The 25,338-nt window shown below is 42.5% G+C and overlaps 1 pseudogene; it reads left to right on the top strand.

Annotated features, from left to right (window-relative positions):
• Positions 1 to 23,231: 23,231 nt before the first annotated feature.
• LOC147899121 (beta carbonic anhydrase 4-like) lies at positions 23,232 to 24,604 on the top strand (annotated as a pseudogene).
• Positions 24,605 to 25,338: the final 734 nt, after the last annotated feature.

The raw sequence follows: 25,338 nt of genomic DNA, 5'->3' as shown, positions 1-25,338 counted from the left end.
TGTCCCTTAGCACACCTGCACCATGAATCAATCTCTTGACCTTTTGCTTGAGCAGGCTCATTGGCTTACCCTTCCTGCCATGTGCAGCTCTTCCCTTTGGAGGCACACTAAATTACTTGGTACCTGCCCCAGCTGCTATTGCTGCAAGCCCTGGCCCTTTGCTAGCTTTCCTTGCAGTTGACTTGGTTCTTGCCATCACTCTGAAAAACTACATACAAAGGATTGGAAAGAGATTATAGACATGGAGAACATGTTTTGACCAAAAAAAGGCAATCACAGGGGTGGATGAAGCAACATAGAAAAATTTGTAATAAAACGCGATACGAGGAGTTTGAAATTCCTAACAAGTCCAAATCGCGTTTTCCTGCAAATTCCTGAAATGACATGCTGGTGCATTCCTACAATGATTTCTCTGTCTTTACAACTAAATACAGTATGAATGGATTTATGCAAGAAGAGTACAGCCATGGATAGCTATGGAAGTCACAAAACCAGAATGATAGGGGTGGATGAAGCAACATTTCAATATTTGCAACAAAACGCGATTTCCGCTGTTTGAAATTCCAAAGGCCTTCTCCTCGCATTTTCTTGCAAATTCATGAGGTAGCATGCTGGAATATGCCTTCAGTTATTTGAAGGTGTTTGCATAACCATGCAGGATGGATTGAGTCTATGGAAGGCAAGAAGTGTGCATAGACTGAAGGAAGAACCCATAAGTACAGTTTTACCCTCACATGCAAATATCACACCTGAAGATCTGCATTCCTACAGTGATTTCTCTGTCTTGACAACTAAATAAAATATGGACTGAGTCTATACATTTCCATGCAGGATGGATTGTTTCTATGGTAGGCAAGAAGATTGCAGAGACTAAGGGAAGAACCCATTGTTACTGACCTGAAATCTATCTATGGATGTGCTGTGCTGCTGATGAGTACCCTGTGCTGGGAATGAACCTGTGCTGCTGGTCAGAATGCTGATGTTGCAGAGTATGGAGGCAGGGAGGCAAGAGAGTAGAGACTGGAGGGCAAGAGGTCTGAAACAGGATACCACAAATAAGTGCAAATACAAATAAGGCATCTTCTAAATCCCACACGTGTGGAATGTAGTCGTTTTTCACACATGTGGATGGGACCCAGATCTCTTGGAGTTTGAAATTTGGCACGTGTGAAAGGTACACTTTATGCCTTGAAACTTGTGCCATTCATGATTTCATAATCAATTCCACAACCACTCTTCCCTCCCCTGCCTCCCAATCTTTCATCCCTGCCACGACCCTCGCATCTTCCATTTCCTTCCCTCTGATCCTTTCCTACCCAGCACACTCCATCCAGACTGCAACCTGCCTGAAGACTACTACCACTGCTAGATCTCCAGGTTACCTAGAGTGCAGAGTTCAAGCTAGTGAAAGAGCAAGAGATTCACCAGTGTAATTCCAACAGCATGGAAAAGGAAAAAAAAAGTCAGAATTCTAGATTTTTTTCAATGTTTTTTGACATATATTTCTTTTTTGATGTCCAAATGTCTTCACTCAGCTCCACCCTTCTTGTTACATTTTCAATTGATACTATCCAAGAATGTGGTAAATCACCCAGGAATTTGATTGGAGATGGATATGAATAGAACCTAGAAATTTGCAACAAAATGCGAGGAGAGTGGTTTATACATCTCTAAATAGCCCATATTGCATTTTGCTGCAAATTCCTGTTGTTGACACATTCCTCATGAAAAGCTTCACTCACCTCCAGCATTTCTCTTGCATATGAGATCATCTTGTCCAGGAATCAATGAGATGAACCTAGTGTTTGATTTGACATGCATATGAACAGAACTGGAGAATTTGCAACAAAATGCGAGGAGAGTGCTTTATATTTTCCAAATGGTCCCCCATCGCGTTTTGCTGCAAATTCCTGTGTCTGATTTGGTTCTCACTTCTACCTCATTGTTTTGCTATCTTTAGCCCTGTGGAATTCTTCCTTGATGATGAGAAATGTTTTTGCTTTGGAACAGTTGACTCCCAGGCCCCACCTTTCAAGAGGAACCTGGACTTTTCTGCTTCTATTATTAGACCACAGCAATCACCAGGTGAGTCATGAGAGCTCATGAAGGAAGTATCTGGTGATATTCTATGCATTCACTGATTGCATATGTCAGCATATAGAATTCAAAGTATACAAGTTTTTGAACAGGCAAAAAGAAGAGACTGGAGCAGAGTGCTGATTCTTCCATCACAAAACAAAAGGAACCAGAAGAGGACAAGTCTCCAGATTTGCTCCTATTTGAGTTTCTTCACAAATGCAAGGCTCAGAGTAACTTCCATATATACCACAGTATTTTCAACATGGAGTTCACAATGAGCTCTGTACTGGAGCATCACAAAGATTTTCTTTCAGACTATTGGGATACCTTCAAAGAACTGACAGAGGCAGGAAGAATTGTGGAAGGAGAAAAGGTTTTTGTGCATATAAATCATATTGTCTCCATTGACAGGCTGAGGTACCATGTGAATAGAAGATTTGACAGCCTGCCTGATCAATATAAATTCAACTATAAATTGCACACCAGAAAGTGCAAAGTGCTTGAGGAAACCATCCCACAAGGCAATTTGGGCCTATCAGCGCATCCAACAAGGACCACAATGCATCCAAATGGCCTATAAATCATCCACTGCAACCCAATGCATACCACGAATGAGCGCACACTGCTCAAACTGCAACCAGAGTGATCTGCATAAGGTATGCTCAAGAAATCATAGTCCCACGGTAATGAGCGGTACTGAAAATAGAACCTGAGATGCCTCAAAACATGGGTGCCATTGCATAATTGGACTCAACAAGAAAATCTGCAAATATCTCTCTTCTGCCAGAACTCCAAAATCCCAACCGATGAGTGAGAAATGGGAGTCAATACTTTTCCACTGCCATGTGGCATAAATCTAAGGTTTCAAAACCTTAGAATGAAAAATGCATAACATAGAGACGAAATCGAATACACAGAGATCTATAATTGTGAAAATCCTCCACCGAATCATGCAAGAATTGATAGGTAGGGGTTTTTGGGCGTCCGAAACGCAATGGGACAGATGGTTTTGGAAACCGTGGTCTCAATCACTGGGTCCAACACACGGACTGAAAAACGTTTTTGGAAATAGAGCTATCTGTAAAGTCCATCGGAGTGCGAATGATGAGCAACATAGAAGTTTTAGGACCTCCTGAGTCCACCGGAACTGACAGATCTGCAAATGGTTGCTCCAAACTTGAGTTCCAACACCCGGGCAAAAAACGTAGGAACTAATATAGTGAGTCAGAAATCCAATGAAATGATCCCGGATTCAAGAATGAAGGTGTTTCCAAGCTCCTGAAATAATGTGGACACCAAAAGCAAGCAATAGTTGCCTCTACAAATCAATATGGAGTCTCTGTCATCGAACGGAACAGGGAAAAGCTCAAAAAACGACTTTTTCTTTGAAAGCTCTTAACAGGCTCTCAAAACCACTTCACAAAGCCAAAGTGACTTTTCCAAAGGTTTCTCCAAGGTCTCTACACACTCGGATGTAAGTAAGTCACCCACAAAGCTTCCCACAGAGCTTCTCCTTCCTCCCACAGAGCTGCTGAGCTTCAAAGCATTCACGCACGCTCAGCTAGATCACCTGGGCTCTGATACCAGTTGAGAGTGCTCTCAACGGAAGCAAGAATAGAAGAAGGAGAGAGAGAGACAGAGAGCCACACAAGTTTGGTGGGTGCAGAACCACCCTAATCTTCTTTTTCATTCATTTATATATGTGTTTGAGTATTGTACATAACCGAGGTTAAGGCACAGTGACCTTTAACCCCCACAGATACTACCTAATAGAACATCACTCGAGGCAAGAATCCAACCGGCCAATGGGAGTCATCATTCGGTCCCAAGTGATAGACATCATACATGCAAACACATATAAGCAAGCATAAATAAGCATCACACATGTTCCTCTCTCTCTTGCCCTCTCTCTCTTTTCCTCTCTCAATTGGGGTGAGGTGAATACAACTGGCTGAATCAAGCCATCACCTGGCCTTAATCATGATACTGCTAGAATGTCACTCGAGGCAAGATGAATCCAACCGGCCAAAGCGAGTCATCATCCAGCCCCAAGTGATACACATCATGAAAGCACACACATAGAAGTGAGACAAATGCAAGCAAGCATAAATATATCACATATTTCTCTCGCCATTTTCTCTCACCTGAGGCGAGGTAAATCTAGCCAGATGAAGCGAGCCATCACCCGGCCCTAACTGAAAACAATAGTAAGGCTAGAAGCTCACCAGAAGCCTGAAGGAGAAGGCCGCAAGTAGTGGAAAAGAACAGGAATGTGGGAAACAACGGAAATTAGAGGGAGAATTTTAGTCAAACGTGAAAAAAAATGATGTGAAGCTGCCCTTTTATAGAACCCAACTCAACACACCAACCGATATGTCTCCACACCAATCAGTGTTTTTTCACCAATGCATGCATGCCACATGTCTTGTCGATGCACATCGATCGGTGTATGGTTTCACCGATCAGTGTATTTGATATTGGTCAGTGTAGGGGTTCACGAATCGGTGTTTTCTCACTAAGCAATGTTTTTCTACACTGTGCCATATATTCAGGAAAATACCCAACGGTGTTGTGATACATCAAGCGGTATTTAGCCGATCAACTGGTGTATGTTGTCCGGTTATTGAAAATGCATTTTTTGTGTTTGAACGTCTACAGATGTTTTTAATTCAAAAAATATGTTCTTTTCTTTAAAAAAACATACCTAAAAAATCCCAAATGTTAGGGTACAGAAGCTCAACATCAAAAGTTGTACAACAGACATTAATAAAAATTGATATCAGATTAGAGAGGGATTTGAGTGTACCAATGAGAGTGCTAGAAGGTGTGGTCAATGGTATGTTGAGGTGGAGGGTGGGTAGGCCTATAGAGGGCCCCTATTGGTTACTCCCCTTACACTAGGGACCAGCCAAACCATCCCCCCCCATCTTAACCCATGTTTGAACCTCCTAGGTGCACCTCCCCCACATGAGCCCAAATTTGCCTTCAATGAGATGGTAGGCCCCTTGTGGTAGATTTTTCTTCTCCCCTTCCTCTTTCTAGGGTCTCTACCCCTCACTATTTTGGTCCAACCTGCCAATTCCCTCCATTTTTGAATTGCCTTCCTTGCATTTGCCTTCTTTCCCCTCTTTCTCTACTCACTCTTGCTCTGGCTTGCTTATTGTAGCTCCTCTCTCTCTCTCTCTCTCTCTCTCTCTCTCTCTCTCTCTCTCTCTCTCTCTCTTCCATTTGCTGTGTACCTCCCCCCTGCCCCCCCTCTCTCTCTCCCCTTCTCCCCCCTCTCTCTCTTGTGCCTTTGTTGGTGCTGCTCTATCCTTCTCCATCTCCCTCTTTTGTGCCTCCATTGGAGCTGCTTTGTCCCTCTCCTTCTTCCTCTCCTGTGTCTCTATTGCTACTGCTCTGTCCCTCTCCTTCTCCCTCTTTTGTGCCTTTGCTAGAGTTGCATTGCCCTGTGTAGGAGTCCCATTCTTGTTGTTGCAACCTCTTCAAGCATGGTGAGGAACAAGGCTACAAGACCATGCAATGTTGTGACCTCTTGTGTCTTGCATGACACTAGAAATGCATTGTGGATCCCTTGCACCTATAGCTTAAATGACTGGATAGTGATGAAAGGATCGACCAAAGGTCCACATAAGCTTACCAAGAGCAAGAGGTGATATCTTGCATGAGTGGAAGGGGCACATCTTGAAGTTCAAGTTTGGGAAGAAATGATGGCTCACAAAAGTGCAACATGTCTACATGGGAAAAGATATGTGGCTTCCTCCATCATTCAATTAATCAAGGATACCATCACACTGTGAGCCTTTCTATCTATGTACCTTTTTCACCTGTAAGTGTAACGAGTCCATTTGGAAATTTTGTGTTTGGTTTCTAAGAGCTCTTATTTATGGTGGTAAATGTTTTCCCTTCGAACTTCAAGGAGTGGGAACCAGTTGAATCATTCATAGGCAAGTTCACTACTGTGATTCATGAGGATTTAGGTAAGCAAATGCATGTAGGGGAGAAGTTGGCCTCCTTGCGAATGAAAAATGTGTATTGGTATAATGCAACATACGTCACTCCAAGGACATCATCAATCTATGGCCGTTTGCAAACCATTGCACCACCACAACTTCAAGACATGGATTGTAGCAATGTGGACTCGAGGACATTGCAATCGTACAATGACAAGATTGCAAAGGATGTGGGTATGGCCATGAAGTTTAACATTTGGATCCAAATGGGCAAGGTTATCTTGGTTTGTGCCTCTGCACATTTTTGCTTCTTTGTTTCAGAATATACATATGCATAGAACAAAAACTATGTGGTCCTACAAGTGTGTAGATGAAAATGCTCTTGAAGATTTACTTGGGATGAATTGGGGAACTAGATTAGGCAACCAAAAGGGTGATATGTTTCAATGTCATGCATGTAAAGACAATGTGGTTATTAGATACCATTTGTCATGCCAAATGTTGTATTTAGATTCTCAATACAGGCGCTAAAAGAAAACAAATGGCCACTGGCTTCCCCTATAGACTCTAATGATGAATACAATATGGGGGTAAGTTTGTCTATTGATGTTGAAGAGGGATATGTCAAGAATGTGAATGTCACATCGCAATGGACTCGAAGGGATGTGCAAGAACACCTATTGGTCATGGAGGATGGCATGTCAGAGTCCTTCTACTTTTCCTTAAATGGTGGTAAGATCAACTGCCATGTGGAGAATTGCATGCAACGGTGCCAATTTCATTCCTCCTACAACTTTCAAGATTGTTAACAATGTGTTTGACTAGTGTAGAATTTAATTTTTTGTCAAATCATAGTTCTTGACTCAAAATTGATGGACAATTAAATTGAACTATTATTTCTTTTGATGTTTTCTCCTTTCAGTTCATGGTAAAATTTTTCAAAAAATTTGGGGATTAGTTTTAATTCATAGGGTTTTGATATATATAAAGGGGTAAGAGACATTTTTACGTCATATTCTCACTTTCATGTTTAGAGAGCCATAGAAACTCCCACCCTCAAAAGTTACTCACTCCATTGGTCGCTATTTGCCATCGATTCAGCTAGAGCTACGTTCCATGATTTCATCTCGTAAACTACATTTGCAGGTTGTGAAGAAGAGCTATTTTTAGTGTTTGATAGGACTTTAGATGTCCTAGGCACATATATGCAAGCCAAGGATGACTTCTCAGATCTCATCCTCTACATGTAAGAGAATTTCACAAATTTTGCTTATACACTTGACCACTAATCAAAGAGATGGTTTCCATAGATTACATCAAGTCTTTGTTCCTAGAGGTACCCAAGTTTGTAAAGCGCTTGGCCCACTTTTGTGATAATCTTACAGAGGAAGGGTTTAGGATGGTAGAAGCAAAAGAAATCCTAGAAGCGGGGATCATGGGAAATATAGGCACTAAAATCCTTTCATGGGAGATGACATTCTTCTTTCTTCTCTAAGAAGGAAATTTAGAGGAAGAAGCCTCATCATAAAATACTTACTTGGAGAATCTTGTGCCAATCATGAGATTTCAAGCTGTATAATTGCTCTACACCTCTTTTCTTACTCTTTGTGAAGGCCCCCTTCAAACACCTCATGCATCTAGTGGGAGTGCAAATTGTAGTGATAGCTTGCTTCATCGCCACCATCTCTAGCTTTTATAACCTCCATGGTGCACATGGTACTCAGGGGGTCACTATGTATAAACCCTCTATATCACGTGCATTCAAGGCCTATTTCTAAAATCCCTTATCTCTAAATTTTTCATAAATAAAATGTACCGCTTTTCTATACAAATCTGTAATTTTTTCCCAAAACTATTTTAAATAGTCCCTTACGTATATTTATTTATGTAAATTTTAGAAAGAAAAAATATCCTTCTGTTGAACTCACGTGATAGGGTTACATACGATGAGTGACCCCCTTGAGACGTGGTAAAAGGACACGCCCATTTGGCCTCTCTTGTGGCCAAGCTTCTTGCATCCTCCCTATGGTGCGTAGATCCTCCCTTATGCATACGGAATCTCGTGTCTCATTCAAAATGTTCCCAAATGGTAGATGCCACATTCTTGAAGATATGCACCCCCTCTAGTAGAACTATTGATATCCTTGTCCCTAGACTAGACTCTAACATGTACATGGAAGAGAGTCTTGACCATGCAAGAGAGGAGATGGAAGTAGCTCAAGCATTGAGCCTACTTCAAGAGCCCCCAGTAGAGCAAGAATCTGCATCGGAGACCGCTAACCCAGAAGCAGACTTATGGTCCTTGTCCCCCCTCATCATTGATGGAGAAGAGTATGTGTTCCTCCATGACATAGAGGTTCTTTTTGGACTACGATAGGATGAGGAACTTGGAGTCCTATCTTGGTTCGATGTTGACACAAGTGTCAAAGATCCCAAGGTTTTAGGTTTCAAAGACTAGACAATGGAAGAGTTTCTCTTGATGACGCTGGTTTCAATGAGGGATGTAGACATGTCCATATATGATGCACAACACTCTCATGCAGATGCTTCCACCTCCAAGATAGGTAAGGAGAAAGATTCCACCTCCCAAATGGAACGTCACACAGCACCTGGTTCCATCAACATTGCAAATGAGGAAGGGATAGAAGCCGATGACACTGTAGTGGTAAGTTCGAACTTTTTTTTTTTGATGTTCTTTCGGTATAATTTGTTTTGTCAGTCTTCTGATGGTTCTTGAATTTTTGCAAGAGCGATTTGAGCTTAATGAATTCTCACCTCAATGGGGTAATGTTCATAGCACATTTAGGCGAGATCATTCTTTGGCCTATTACCTCGGCAAAGTCACAGAGCACCTCGTGGTCTTCCATAACAAATTTTCTCCTCGAGGGCCTTCGGAGCCGCTAAAGTGCAAGGCATTGTTGCGCGCTATCGGATACTCCAACATTACTCAAAATGTCCACAAAGTGATTTTGGTACACTACCTGGCTACTATCAATGCTTTTGGATCGAACATTCATGATAGGGCATTGACAGCAACAGCTATGTCTTTGGCAGCAAGAGAGGAGGATGTTAGTGCTATTGCAGCTAGGTTTATATCTGGGAGTCCACTAGGGATGCACCTATTCTCAATGTACTTGAAGTAGCCAACAAAGATAGCCTATGAGGCCTCTTGTAAATATAAACATATATTTCAATGGATACATGACTTTAATGACTACATGTCTTTATTATTTGTTTTAAGTCATTGTTGCGCATCATGAATTCATAATATTTATTCCATTGTATTTTTTTAAAGTCATTGATGATATATTTTTTCCATCCTTTTAATTGTGTTAATTTAATGCATTTTTAGCCAATTTAGTATGATTTTCACCGATTCTGGTATCCAAAGTTCATTTCTATCAAATCCTAGAGGAATTTCACCACAGCGCAGAAAGGAAAAGTGTCTGGGAGGTTGCGAGGAGCCTAGAATGCCCTGAACCCACCACGGTGTGAATTTGGGCATTCTGGCAAGTCTAGAATGCCCAAATCTGTGCCATGGTGGGTTTAGGGCATTCTAGGCTCCTTGCATTGTTCCATACACTTTTCCCTTCTATGCCATGGTGAAATTTCTCCAAGATTTGATAGAATTCAAAAGTTACATTAAAATGAACAGTAGCTTCAGTCATAAACATGGAGAATTCACAACAATGCAATAGTGTAGAGAATGTGGATATATTTTATTTAAAAAGATCGGCCTTTGGGTCTGAGATACAAGATTGTGCCTTCAAGGGTAGGGCGTAGTCTAAGTCCTAAGGGTGGGCTCGAAGAGAATCTAGGGCTTCAAGCTTGGGTCCATCCGTAGCCGCTTTGCCAGAGCCATGTCGTTGTCCATGACTGTGATGCACTTTGCATGGATGGAACACAAGTTGGCATCCTCGAATAGAGAGGGTCACTTGCTCCGTAGCCTCCTGGAGTAGGGCCCATAGCTCCTCTGTTGAATCGCACATCATCCTTGTACCCCTGTGCTATCTACGTACCACACATTGGAAGGGAGCATGTGGGATCAGGTTGTTGGTGGTCTTCTGCATCTGTATGATCTCCCTTAGGGCCCGCGCTCTTGGCTTTGCTCTGTATGGCTTCCTGACTCTTGCTAGAGGCTAAAAGGTACCCGAACATGGTTCCACGGCCTCCTGCATGCCTTGAATTTCTTGCGCTACTAATCCAATGTCCAAAATTATAAACTAAATACATAAGGGTAGAAAATAAGAGCCAACCTAAGTGCTAAAAAGACTCGTATGGTATGACTCATTGGCAGCCTTCCTCTCGACCGAGGTAAAAATGCAATCATATCCTTGTTAAGAGGGAATCCTATCCTTTGGCGAGACCTATCCAACTAGATGAGTGGACAATTTGTGCCCCCAGGAGCTGCTATCCCTAAGGTCGATCAATCACCAGAGGAGGGACAAAACTTACGGAAGGTACCCATTAATAAGTTAGGCCAATACTTCAAGGGTGATTACACGAATGCGGCTATCCCCATAACCTATCAACACCAAAAGGTTAGCACTATCCTAGATGGGGGGGCGGGAGTGAGTGTCTATACCAAGGAATGCTGGGTGAAGTGGGGAAAACTTGTGCTCGAGCAAACCCATCTGGTGGTGAAGTTAGCCAATGGCGAAACTGCAAAACCCTTGGGAGTCCTCACCTATATTAAAATCAAATTATTCGGTTTTATGTACCCCATTAGGTTCGTAGTCATGGACTTCACCTAGTAGCTGAGATATGAAGCCATCCTAGGAAGGCCCTTATTGGCAAACATCTGGGCATGTGCACAACTGGCACACTAATAACATCTATCTGCAGCACGATGGGAACAAATCATGCGGGTGTACTTGTGCACCTACCAGGCCCACCCATTGTTAGGACAACTCTCTGCCATGGAATCTGACACAACCATCTAGGTAGCATCCTTGAAGTTGTTCCAACGCTGTGAGAGGGAAGAGGATGAAAAGGAGTCCAACAAATTTTGGTATGCACCGCTCTTAGAGCCAGAATTCTATTAGAACTAGATGCCCATCCTGACCAATATTAATGTTCTAGAGAGAATATGGTTCCAAATTAGGACACCCAAACTCAAGGGTTGACCCCAGTGGTTCCCCTTAGGATGTTTAACATGCTCAAACCCTATGAGGTGAGCAAGGGGATAATAATGGTCAAATCAGACCTCCATTGGCTAGCCTACATTGGTGCCACTATCGCCCACCATCATGAGTTCTCTTCTAATTGGGGGGCTGAGAGTGCTCTCAACGGAAGCAAGAATGGAAGAAGGAGAGAGAGAGACAGAGAGCCACACAAGTTTTGGTGGGTACAGAACCACCCTAATCTTCTTTTTCATTCATTTATATATGTGTTTGAGTATTGTACATAACTGGGGTTAAGGCACAGTGACCTTTAACCCCACAACCTCCCACTTAAAGGACAATGTGCCTTTAAGGGAGAACAACCAGTGAGCATACTATCCAATGCCCATCAATACACGACAATACTCAAACCGCTGACTAGGTAGACTCTTCGTCAGCATATCTGCAGGGTTATCATGTGTATGAATCTTGACAAGCTCTATGCGCTTGTCCTCAAGTACCTCCCTGATGAAATGGTACCTGACCTCAATGTGTTTGGTCTTTGCATGAAAGACCGGATTCCGTGCTAGCTGAATAGCACTCATGGAATCACTATGCAATGTCGGTACACCTGTATGAATCCCCAAATCTCCCACTAGCCGATCAAGCCATATAGCCTCCTTGCAACCCTCTGTGGCTGCAACATACTCAGCCTCTGTGGTAGACAAAGCAACGCACTTCTGTGCACGAGACATCCACGACACTGCACCACCTGCAAAGGTGAACACATAACCAGAAGTGGATCTCCTACTATCCACATGCCCTGCATAGTCTGAATCTGTGTACCCAAGTACACGCATGTCTCCTTTACCAAAGCAGATGCACATCTCCTTGGTACCCTTCATGTACCTCATGATGCACATAACTGCCTCCCAATGCCTCTTTCCTGGATTAGCCATATACCGGCTAACAACTCCCACTGCAAATGCAATGTCTGGTCTAGTAGCTATCATAGCATACATAAGACTCCCAACTGCTGATGCTTTCCTCATCTGATTTGGGACTATCTGTATGACTCAGTTTCACATATGGAGGCAATGGAGTAGTCACTGCCTTCCCCCCCTCCATATTGAAATGCTGTAATACTTTTGTAACATACTCTTTTTGTGAAAGCCAAAGGAGTTTCCTACTCCAATCACGCGTGATGCGCATACCAAGAATATGACCTGCAAGTCCCAAATCCTTCATATCAAAGGCCTCATGCAACTTGGCCTTTAATGCATCTAGCTCATAAGTATTCTTGCTAGCCAATAGCATATCATCCACATATAGTGCCAAGATTATCAGGCTATTATCCTTAGCCCTTTTAGTGTAGAGGCAGTGATCAATTTCACTCCTTCTAAAACCCTGGGACCGAATGAAAGCATCAAACTTCTGATACCATTCTCTAGGTGCTTGCTTAAGACCATAGAGACTCTTTTTCAGCTTGCAAACTAAATGCTCTTTGCCCTTTTCTTCAAAGCCTTCTGGCTGCACCATGTCAATGTCCTCATGCAAATCCCCATGCAAGAAAGCTGTCTTGACATCCATTTGCATAAGCTCCATATCCTCTACTGCCACTAGTCCAAGCATGCATCTAAGTGTGGTCATCTTCACAACCGGAGAGAATATCTCATCAAAGTCCACACCCTTCTCTTGCTTGAACCCTTTAGCAACCAAACGGGCCTTGTACCTAGGCACATCATCACCTGTGACCTTCATTTTGTAGACCCATTTACATGGCAATGCTTTCTTTCCATGTGGCAAAGTAACCAAGTCCCAAGTCTTATTCTTCATAAGTGAACTCATCTCTGATTGCATAGCATACTCCCACTTGCGTTGATCCTCACGCATCATAGCCTCTTTGTAGCAAGAAGGCTCCCCGCAATCAGTAAGCATCACATAGTCTACCCCTGGAACAAACCTATCAGGTGGTCTAGACACTCTAGATGATCTTCTCAATGGCATTTCAGCTTGCTGTCCCACTTGCATATCAGCCACATTTGGCTCATCATTTCCACCAATAGATGATCCATCATCAACCCTTGATTGTATACCTGTGGGAGTACTTGGTTGTACCATTTCTTGCACATTTGGTGCATGGACAGCTTGCTGTCTATCAACATATGCAGGTGGATTCACATCCTGGAAAGTGATTCTCCTCATTTCCACATCCCTCATGGGTGCCTTATGCATCTTCTTCTCATTGAAGACCACATCATGGCTGTGTATGATCTTCTTTGCTTCTGGATCCTAGAGACGATAGCCCATCTCTCCACTTTCACCATAACCCAGAAAGATGCATTTCCTAGACTTAGGATCTAGCTTCTTTCAAAGCTCTTTTGGCACATGTGCATATGCCTCACACCCAAATATACGCAAATGAGAGTAAGAGGGCTTCTTTCCACTCCATGCCTCTTCAGGAATACCACCATCCAAACTCTTACTAGGTGATCTATTGATCACATGCACTGCAATCTTCATTGCCTCAGCCCAAAAACCACCAGAAAGACTTGCATTGGAAAGCATGCATTGCAACCTTTCTTGAATGGTACGGTTCATCTTTTCTGCAACTGGATTTTGCTCTGGAGTACGAGGGGATGTGAGCTCCCTCTTAATCCCACGTGTATCACAGAAATGCTGAAAGTCATGAGAGAGATACTCTCCACCATTGTCAGTCCGTAGGCATTTAAGCGTTCTACCTGATTGATTCTCAACCAAGGCCAGCCATTTTTGAAATACCTGGAACACATCACTCTTCCGAGCTATAGCATAAGCCCACACTTTCCTAGTTGCATCATCAATGAATGTCACATAGTATTCAGCCCCGCCTAATGACCATGTAGGCATGGGACCACATACGTCTGAATGCACCAAATCAAGCATTTCAAACTCTTTCTTTCCTTTTCTTTTATGGGCTGATTTAGCCTGCTTCCCATAGAGACAGTGCTCACAAAATTCAAAATCAGAGAAACTCAAATGCGGTACATAACCCAAACGGCATAAGAGTTTCATTCCATTCTGGCTCATGTGCCCCAACTTGCAATGCCATAGAGAAGTGCTTGGCTGCTCGGTTATTGCAACAACATGATCAAATACCCCTGATACATGTAAGGGATACAAAGTCCCACACTTGGCACCCCTGGCCAAAAGCATAGAGCCCTTTTGAATTTTCCAACTCTGAAAGACAAAAGTGGTGTGAAAACCAGCATCATCTAGCTGACCCACTGAAATAAGACTCTTGGTCAGCTTAGGCACATGTCTCACATGTTTCAAAACAAATGCAGACCCATTTGCAAAAGAAAACTTTATGTCACCTGCTCCCACTATGTCACATGCATAGTCATTTCCAAGATGCACACAACTTGTCTTTCCACTGTCATAAGTGGAGAACCATTCCCTATGGGGAGTAACATGGAATGAAGCACCAGAATCCAAAATCCAATCCTGGGAATATGCATCATCTGAAGTGGTAAGCAACTTTGCAGATAAACTAGACATGAAGAGAACATCATTGTCACTATCACGTGTGAATGCATTGATCTCCTCGATCTTCACTTTTCCTTTGTCCTCCCTTGGACTCTCTTCCTTTTGATTTGCACCCCGATTTGCATTCTTTTTCTTATCCTTTTGCTCTCTTTTTAGCTTGTAGCAATCCTTTTTCATATGGCCCTTCTTGCCACAGTGGTAACACTCAATGTTCCGTGCCCTGGATTTGCTACGTGACTTTCCTCTTTCTTGGGACTTCCCCCTGAACTGTGATCTGCCCCTTTGCACATTTAAGGCTGCATCCTGCTTGTTGCCATCCATAGACTTCCGTCTAATCTCCTCAGCCAACAAGCTACCCACAACATCATCAAATTTCAGTACTCCACCAGGTGCAGAGTTACTGACAGCTGTACGGAAGGTATCCCATGAGGATGGCAATGAACATAAGAGAAATATTGCCTTAGACTCCGCATCAAAATTCATCTTCTGCGCCTGAAGCTGGCTGAAAATAATATTGAATTCATTCAAGTGAGAAGCAATGGAGACCCCTTCCTTCATCTGCAGCTCAAACAACCTCTTCATGAGGTAAACTTTATTAGAGGCAGTTTCCTTCTCATAAGTGGCACACAGTTTCTTCCACAAATCTTCCGTAGTCTGCTCATTTACTACTGTGAAATAAACTGACTCTGCAAGATGAAGTCTAATAGTAGACTTTGCTAATGCATCCAACTCATTCCAATCATCCTCAGACATATCCGCAGGCTTAGCTTCAATACCTGCCAAGGGTTTAATCTGCTTCTTTTGAATAAGCACATCCCTTATCTGCTCTTTCCACAAAGAAAAGTTTGTCCCATCAAACTTTTAAATGCTGAAAAACTCCTTTTCAGACATGGAAGAGGATGCCATGATGCAAATGAAACAAAATCCCAAATGCTAGTGCATACAAGAGAGAATCACACCAAATACCAGGTGCACCCAAATCTGTATGCCACAATAGAGTGAAATATCACCAAAACTCAAAACTCAAAGCATCTGACTCATGTGCATATACTATGCATCCATATGAGCAAATCTGGCCCAAAAGAAAATGCCAATAAGTGCCAAATGACTCAAGCATAAACACTCTCCACTGGCATATGCATCAATAATGTCTCATCCAAGAGAGCATAGCACTATCAGTGCATCACCTGCAATGTTTCAAAGCTGTCCCTCAGCTTAAAATAGCATCCATGTGCAAAGCGTCCATAAAAAATAGCATCCCACAAGGTAATTTGGGCCTATCAGCGCATCCAATAAGGACCGCAATGCATCCAAATGGCCTATAAATCATCCACTGCAACCTAATGCACACCACGAATGAGCGCACACTGCTCAAACTGCAACCAGAGTGATCTGCATAAGGTATGCTCAAGAAATCATAGTCCCACGGTAATGAGCGCTACTGAAAATAGAACCTGAGATGCCTCAAAACATGGGCGCCATTGCATAATCGGACTCAGCAAGAAAATCTGCAAATATCTCTCTTCTGCGAGAACTCCAAAATCCCAACCGATGAGTGAGAAATGGGAGTCAGCACTTATCCACTGCCATGTGGCATAAATCTAAGGTTTCAAAACCTTAGTATGAAAAATGCATAACAGAGAGACGAAATCGAATACACAGAGATTTATAACTCTGAAAATCCTCCACCGAATCGCGCAAGAACTGACAGGTAGGGGTTTTTGGGCGTCCGGAATGCAATGGGACAGACGGTTTTGGAAACCGTGGTCTCAATCACTGGGTTCAACACACGGATTGAAAAACGTTTTTGGAAACAGAGCTATCTGTAAACTCCACCGGAGTGCGAATGATGAGCAACATAGAAGTTTTAGGACCTCCTGAGTCCACCGGAACTGACAGATCTGCAAATGGTTACTCCAAACTTGAGTTCCAACACCCGGGCAAAAAACGCAGGAATTGACACAGTGACTCAGAAATCCAATGAAATGATCCCAGATTCAAGAATGAAGGTGTTTCCAGGCTCCTGAAGTAATGTGGACACCAAAAGCAAGCAATAGTTGCCTCTACAAGTCAATACGGACTCTCTGTCATCGAACGGAACAGGGAAAAGCTCAAAAAACGACTTTTTCTTTGAAAGCTCTTAACAGGCTCTCAAAACCACTTCGCAAAGCCAAAGTGACTTTTCCAAAGGTTCCTCCAAGGTCTCTGTACACTCGGATGCAAGTAAAGTCACCCACAAAGCTTCCCACAGAGCTTCTCCTTCCTCCCACAGAGCTGCTGAGCTTCCAAGCATTCACGCACGCTCAGCTAGATCACCCGGGCTCTGATACCAGTTGAGAGTGCTCTCAACGGAAGCAAGAATGGAAGAAGGAGAGAGAGAGACAGAGAGCCACACAAGTTTTGGTGGGTGCAGAACCACCCTAATCTTCTTTTTCATTCATTTATATATGTGTTTGAGTATTGTACATAACTAGGGTTAAGGCACAGTGACCTTTAACCCCATAGGGGCCAGGGTAAGCAAGGTAACCTCCCCAGTTGGCTCTATACGTGCCATGAAAGAGCCCCCTTTAGGTCCAAAACTCCCATTATACAAAAGCTCGGCTAAAGCCAAGAGGACTACTCCCCCTGAAGGAATAGAAGAAGAAAATGGGGAGAAGGAGGATCTACGACACATACCAGCCCATTACAAGGCCTACACGATCGAGGATCACCAGATCTTATACCAATAGGTCAAGAGATCTTGGGAGGATGGGTGCTCCCAAGGATATGATGGCCCCACCCCGATCAAGGAGGTAAACCTGGCAATGGAAGGTCAGGACCCCCAACTAGTATTCATAGCCAATGGTCTCTCCCCCAAGGAGAAGAACACTCTAATAGCTCTCCTACGAGAATACAATGAATGTATGGCTTGAAAATACACAAATATGAAAGGCGTTCCCGCTAAAGTTGTGCACCAGACGATACCCATGCTTGACGATGCCAGGCTAGCCAATACATCAACATCCCTACCCTATGAATCCCAAATGCACGCTCATAGCGAGGGAGGAAATCCAAAATCTCATAGATGTGGGATTCATCTATGAGATCGCACATACTGACTGGGTGTCACCCATCGTGATAGTCCTAAAGAAGAATGGAAAAATTCAAGTACGCATAGACTTGAAAAAGGTTAATGTTGCCACTAGGTGCAACCACTACCCCGTGCCATTCACGGAGCATGTCAACTAGAATATTAACTCACCGGCCCTTTGAGAAATTGGGCATAGATTTTATTGAATCTGTAACCCTAGTGGCAAAGGGGATAGAGGCTAGATACATTATCTTGGCCATAGATTACTTCACCAAATGGGTGGAAGGGAGAGCCATTGTGAAGGTAATGATGGACAAGTTGATGTAATGGGATCTAGAGCCCTAAGGTCTAAGGTTGTGAGTATGTGAACACATGGTGTGCTTGGATAGGTGTCAATAGGTGTGATTAAGTGAATCTAGGTGTGTGGTGTGTGATTGATAGAATCATGGAACTGATTGAGAGATTTGTGGATCTAGATGCTCTATTGAGCTCACATGTGATTTCACTACTACTAGATGTAATTGGAGCCTATATATTGGGCTTGTCTCTCTTGAATAAAATCTCTCTTTTGCTTCATTTGCTCAATCCTTCTTGCAACTCCAACATGTGGTATCAGAGCCTTGGTTCACTCTCCTTGAGACCTCCTTGAGTGCCATGTCATCATCTTCTTCCTCACACTCTCTTCTCCATTTTTTCCTCTTTTGAGCAGAATTTCCAAGCGTTTGTTCTCCCAATGTATGAGACCATTCTCCAAACCCTTTTAGCCATAGATTCCCCTCATATAGGCGCATTTCTACTCCAGAGGTTTTCTAGAAATTGTCCTTGTACATCCCATGTTGATACTTGCTTCATCTTGCACCATTTTTGTCAATTCATCTTGCTAGAGCCACCATTTCAAAAACGGTCTGAGATGCACTTAGGCGACCTTATGGACTACCTACTGGTGAATTTGGAGGGCAAATGGTCAAGGGAATGAGGAGAGACTAAGGAAAAACTAGTCTAGTTTTTAAGAAGACATGTTTTTGGAGTTGGAGAAGATGCTGCATTGGAGAAGATGCAGCATCATTTGGTGGTGTGAAGCTTCATTTGGTCTGAGACTAGCATTGATTCTTCTACTTCCAAGTACCTTCTATTGCACAGTGAATTCCCTCTACTTCATGCTTTGCTGGGTGAGGTAGCGATCCTCCAAGGTTCCTCTATTTTTTGCAAGCATTTCTATACTATTTTTGAAGTTTGATGCTACACTAAATGCTAAGGTGATGCTTGAGGAGTTAAAGTACAGATCAGAGATTCAAAGATTCCTTTTTAAGTTTAGTTGAATGCATTTTTCACCTTTTATGTTGAGGATTTAGGTTATGATACTTTGAAGTGGATTTTAAATCATACTATCTTGTTGACTAGTTGACTAGTTGACTAGTGTGGATTGACCACATGACAAGAGCTTACATGAAGGAAGAATATATCATGACTTGCATGATGATTTCCAATGGATATGATTGGAATGAAGGTTTCAATTACAATGATTATGATTCTTATTTTGAAGATGCCTTAGTTATGGTTTCAGTATCTTTCATGATGTATGAAATGTACTTGCATTTGGTTGACTATACCTTGCCATACAATCATGACCACCTCTTGTACCAGAGTAGACACTGCCCTTCCATGAAAAATGGTAAGACCATCTTCAGTCCATATGATTCACAAAATGTTTTTAAGGCTTGGACACTCAAAGAAGGTGAAGGACTATAAGGATCTTGTACTGCAGAATATGGACAAGATACATTAAAGAATGTGAAGAAGGACAAAGAGCAAAGGAGCTACAAGATTGGCTATACCAAGAACCTCTCCGATTACAATGAACCTCACACTATGGTAGCTTGGAAGAGGAGGAAAAGGACAAGACATGCCATCAAAGGGGGGTATTTCCCCACATCTTCAATTTAGAATTTTTGTGTGTGTGGTCAATAATGGTTCTCTACCTTGGGATGTCCCCCTCAAATGATTGTTAGTCTTATGTGTTACCTTGTTGGATCTAAGGGTATTCCCATGGACAGTCATTATCTATCTCCTAATTGTAAACCAACAAACCAAAGTTAGAGTGAGATCATGTTGGGATGAGGATGCCCAAATGAGCTTACTACTGATGCAACTAGAGTGAGTACCAGGTTGTTCAGCATGTGTGTTGCCACTAGAGGTGGGCAAGCCATGAATTTTCTCATGGACTACTGCTAGGGTTGAGGTCATCAATTTGTGCAGGGAAATGAAGGACAAATTGATGTAATGGGATCTAGAGTCCTAGGGTGTAAGGTTGTGAGTGTGTGAGCACATGGTGTGCCTAGATAGGTGTCAGTAGGTGTGATTGAGTGAATCTAGGTGTGTGGTGTGTGATTGAGAGAATCATGTAACTGATTGGGAGATTTGTGGATCTAGATGCTCTATTGAGCTCACATGTGATGTCACTACTGGATGTAAATGGAGCCTATATATTGGGCATGTCTCTGTTGAATAAACTCTCTCTTTTGCTCAATCCTTCTTGCAACTCCAACATGTAGATGTGAGATCCACTGCTAAATTCCTATACGAGCAAGTGATCACATGGTTTGGATGTCCATTAATTAGAACTAGTTAGCGATGGAGGAACGCATTTCCTCAATGAAACTATAGCGATCCTAACTAGTGAAGTCATGATTATACAGAGGAAATCAATGCCATACTATCCTAAGGCGAATGGCTTGGCCGAGAGCTCAAAAAAAACTTGTTGTAAGATCATAACTTGCATGGTGGAAGCTAGTCGTACCGAGCCCACCTCTTTATATGACTCACTCTTCTATTTTCTAAAAAACCCCATAATATCCCATACACAAATAACTAAGAGCCGCTAGGCTATCACTTGATACTCAAACTCTTATCAATCATAGAAGAAAACAATACCAATGCCAAATAAAAAGTATCAAATTTTGGCATCTCAATGGCTTAGCATATACAACACTCTCTCAAATCTCTTTCACATATAATCTTTACTTGCTCAGCAAATGAGAAAAGAAACACATCAAGGTTGACACTGGTATCCTTTATGAAATCAAACGTTTAAAGACAGAAGCAAGATGGGAATGCTTCCTAAGAGACTTTCTAGCATACAAAAACACCCACACAATCATTGAATCTCTAAACGTAGTCTCACTAATTGCCCACTTGCAAGATGTAATGCGAGATAGAAGTCTCATGGTTGCATATATTTTATGGCTACACGAAACAAGACATAAGCCAACATTCTGCATTGGCCGCTTTCAAACGGATATCCTACTATGATGGCTATGGCTAGCTATCGCTATTACACAAACCAATGCAAAGCTTGGTTGCATATAGCACCTATGCACAGAATGGCATTGAGATGATAGATGCAACCTTTCAAAATGAAACACACAATGAACTACGTGTGCTGACAACATATAGATCACCAAGAACAAACATCCACCAATTCATAGAAACTCTGAGAAGCACTTTATTGATGATAGCCAACAACAAACCAACCATTGTGCTTGGGGATATCAACATTGATTGGCAAAAAAAAAACTAGGAAACAAACATGCTTGGCACCACACTTCAAGAAGCATCATTCACTCAAGTAATCAACGAGCCAACAATAATATACCAATCCACCCTTGACCATATTTGGACCAATATCACAGAGAAATCAATGCTTTTAGGAATAAGGCATTGCTACTGGTCTGACCATTCAAGCGCTTATATCCTTCTACCAAAATGAATGCCTTTTGGCAGGTCCAGTGATATTTTCACCTTGTTATTACAATAAAGATAATACTTATTCAGAATTGTATGTCTTTATATCTTTCGTATTTGATATTCATAAGTTCCATGAGTTACAAGCCAAAACTTCCACAGTAGATATTCTTGAAGGTGTGTGTGTTCGTCTCTCGTACCTACACAAATTGATCAAGGTACTCATATATAGTTGTGTACTTGACTTTTGGGTAAAGAGCAAAAGCCTCCACATCCCCAGGGCCTAGATCGAAGTTGTATAGGTCTCCCTTTATAACCATGTCATGGAGAACAGCTATATAAATATCGCCTGGAAATGGGGTTCCTAAAGTGATCAAGCATTTAAGAGTGAATATGCAAGCAAGCAAAATCATGGATAAGCAATCAGGCATTCAACAAACTAGTGAACGTGTATGCCTGCTACGAATGGGGTTTTTCCACGCAATATATTCTGTTGGTTGCAGAAACTATTTCTCCTTTCTCTATTGGTGCATTTCTGCAATAAAATTATGTGAAATAAAAATGTGTTACCTTCAATCTACTTTACCATATCTTCCTCCGGTACAAATTCTTTCTCAAGGGTCTTGCCAATCTTCTTTTCCCACAGCTCAACCAACTCGTTCGGTGTAACAATGTTTGCAAGTGGCCTTATGTGTTGTGCCTTGTTGATAGTGTTTGGATCATCCACCGCCTTCAAAGTATAGGTACAAATGTCTTCCTCTCGCACAGAGATAACTGGACAAAGAATGGACAAAATTAGGAAAATGAAGCGAAAAGATATGCATCCTGGGAGGCATATCTTTTCTGTGTTTTGTGGCATTTCAATTTCAATCTCGGAGGCATACAGGTATCATTAGTTAGCATAATGGTGGCCACTATAGGTACAAATGTCTTCCTCTCGCACAGAGATAACTGGACAAAGAATGGACAAAATTAACAAAATCAAGCGAAAAGATATGTATCCTAGGAGGCATATCTTTTATGTGTTTTGTGGCGTTTCAATTTCAATCTCGGAGGCATACAAGTATCATTAGTTAGCGTAACGGTGGCCACTAGACACAAAATCTCGAGTTTACACATTCATGGGATTCTCTTTGATTTCTTCTCCCACAAAAGTGATACAAGTTGACTCCTGTCTCCCAAAGACTGATACAAGTTGACTCCCTTCGCTAGCACAAGCATCTACAACAATGTTTACCCTCTTGTTGTGTTTTGAGTTGTTCTCCCCCCAAAGAGGGACACAAGACTAGGCTTCCCCCCAAGAGTGATACAAGCTGACTCCCTTCTCTAGCAAGGGGCTAGAGTAATGTGTCCCATCTTGTTGTGTTTTGAGCCGTTCTTCCCGCCTAGAGAAGCTTTTTTGTCAAAATTTTCTATTGAAAGCCAATACGTTAACATTTGTGCACATGCGACTCTAACTACATAACAAGAGCGACAGCAAGAGCAAGTATCTTATATGTATCTCCGTCCCAGTCGACTGATCGCGTAACAGAAGGCTGTTGCCGCGGTCGTAACAGAAGCATAAGGATCTAACAATATTACAAATTTCATTTGTCGCCGTTAACAGGGAGGAGCAATCGTTGTTCAAACGATTGGCGGAATCTCAACATCCCAAGGTAAGGGAAAGGTCCAATTACTGCTTCTGGAATGCGGCAAGGATCTTGTGCTGTAAACGTGCATCTTTGACTATTCCTGATCTAGCTTTAGCCTCTGCAGTTTATGATTGTTGCATGCTCCGACTCCAGAGTGGATCCGTGTGCAATTCTGGGATTGCAATTGGAGGAGGCATTTGTCTTACGCAATGTGGCCAACATGGTCCCGCCTTACTCTCCACAAGTACCGGCCTTTCCTCTTTTCACAAGAGCTCCATTGCTGTACACATGATGTGTCTCATTAAAAAATATGATAAAGCAGATTCCAAACTAATTAGAAACGTTGAATATGCAAAGAGAACATGTAGGGCGGCGGAGAAGCCAATTAGCTTCGCCCACTCAGTATTCCTTTACGATTTAATTTCACACAAGTTTTTCTTGGCACATGTAGGGCGCATGCTCCTCTACAGGTGCCGCCATCGAGTATGCTGTCCTACACTTGAAGGTGCAGCATCTGTTAGTCGGATGATTTTTTTTTGAGTTCTAGACACTGCATCTCCAATCAACAGCTATAAAGTAATTGCGAATTCTGGACAGGTGGAACATCTGATGGTGATCGGCCATAGCCGATGCGGTGGAGTCAAAGCTTTGATGGGCGCTGAGGAAGATGGGTCGAAGAAATTTAGGTGTGTTGGATTTCCATAGATTTCTACTTTGTTGGTGGATCTGCGAAATAGTAAGCTTGAAATTTGGCGTGTCTCCCGCTGGTGAAAAAGAAAAACCGAGCTTGAATCAAGTTTTAGTGGAGTTGAAAACGGAGTTCTTGGAATGGGTCCAGCATATGTCTTTCGTCGAATGGAAAAGCTAATGTCGGCCTGAATATGCATCTGCAGCGAGTTTATCGAAGACTAGGTTGCGCTAGGAAAGCACGCCTCCAGAAAAGTCAAGAAGGAAACCTCGGAAGTTTCCTTTGAGGAGCAATGTACGACGTGCGAGAAGGTTAGAAGGCCAAAATGACATGAGTCAGGCGACATGTTTTCGGGTAAGGGTGAAAAAAGGCGTGGGGCGAAACACAAATTGTTGGGAAAGGGATATCCCGATCTGCACGATTTTGGATGCGTTGCAACCATCAAGCGTCAAGGGATCGATCGGTTGATCATGGCGGCTGCTGTGTGCGTGTGAAATGCAGGAGTGCGTCAACAATTCGCTGTGTAACTGCATGACGTTCCCGTTCGTGAGGGAGGCGGTGAGCAAAGGGAAGCTGGCGTTGCATGGGGCGCACTACGACTTTGTGAAAGGATCGTTCGAGCACTGGACGTTGCGTTGCGAGGTCGGGGAAGCCACCAAGCTGGAGTGAATCGTAGATATCGATGACCGGCCGTCGGCGCCATAGCCAGCCGAGGATCATCACCTGCATGAGCTGGGATCCATCGATCTGCGAACCACGCATTTAGATCCATTGATCTGTGAACCACAGACAATGCAACAACAAATCTCCGACACACAATTCGAAATCCAACGTTCATCAGCACATGATCAGGTGCAACGTGATCCATGTATAAGCGCGCAACAGCAAAATCGTCTTCCTCTAGTTCTTCGAGATTTCTGTCGTGATTAGTTGAATCTGGTTCTACTGTTAATTGGATCTTTGTTCTTCATAAAATTAATCTTGTTAATTGGATTGTGTTCCTGTCCGTGACGAAAGGATCTTTACTTTTATATAAAGCCTTTAGGCACGGAGCATAATAAAAATGATTGAGCCCCGTGTCCCTCTATTTTTATAGCTCGATTGCCTACGCTTAGGTTTGCTTTTTGTTACGCGCCCAGACAGATACTACAAATAAAACCCAACACTAGTTGCCCATGGAAGCATTATTTCGGCTAATGGCTTGCTTTCCTGCTAACTTAATTTAGTAAATGGGATGTTCAAAATTTTAATGCATGTTCAGGTGGGTAATGTAGCTCTAAAGTAGACACATCACAACCTATCTCTCCAAATTTTTAAGTGCCTCAGCAATGGAAGAGCAATGGGCAATCTTTGGGCAGTTCTAGCATTCTGTCAAGACCCTCAGTATTTGTTCTTCATTAAACCATTGAGTGTTTGGTCACCTATACTTTTCATCTACCTATCCTAAGGGCCGTTAACAAGAAATGCGTCATTTGTTTAAAAAATAAATTTACGATCTCAAAGTGGGTGACTACATAAAGGCCCTTAAAATTTTATTTCTTCATAA

The sequence above is a fragment of the Dipteris shenzhenensis genome, chromosome 8 (genome assembly GCF_047967505.1).
Source record: "Dipteris shenzhenensis isolate YYH24624 ecotype China chromosome 8, Dip_SZ_1.0, whole genome shotgun sequence".
NCBI lineage: Eukaryota > Viridiplantae > Streptophyta > Polypodiopsida > Gleicheniales > Dipteridaceae > Dipteris > Dipteris shenzhenensis.
This window is presented reverse-complemented; position numbering and strand designations above follow the sequence as displayed.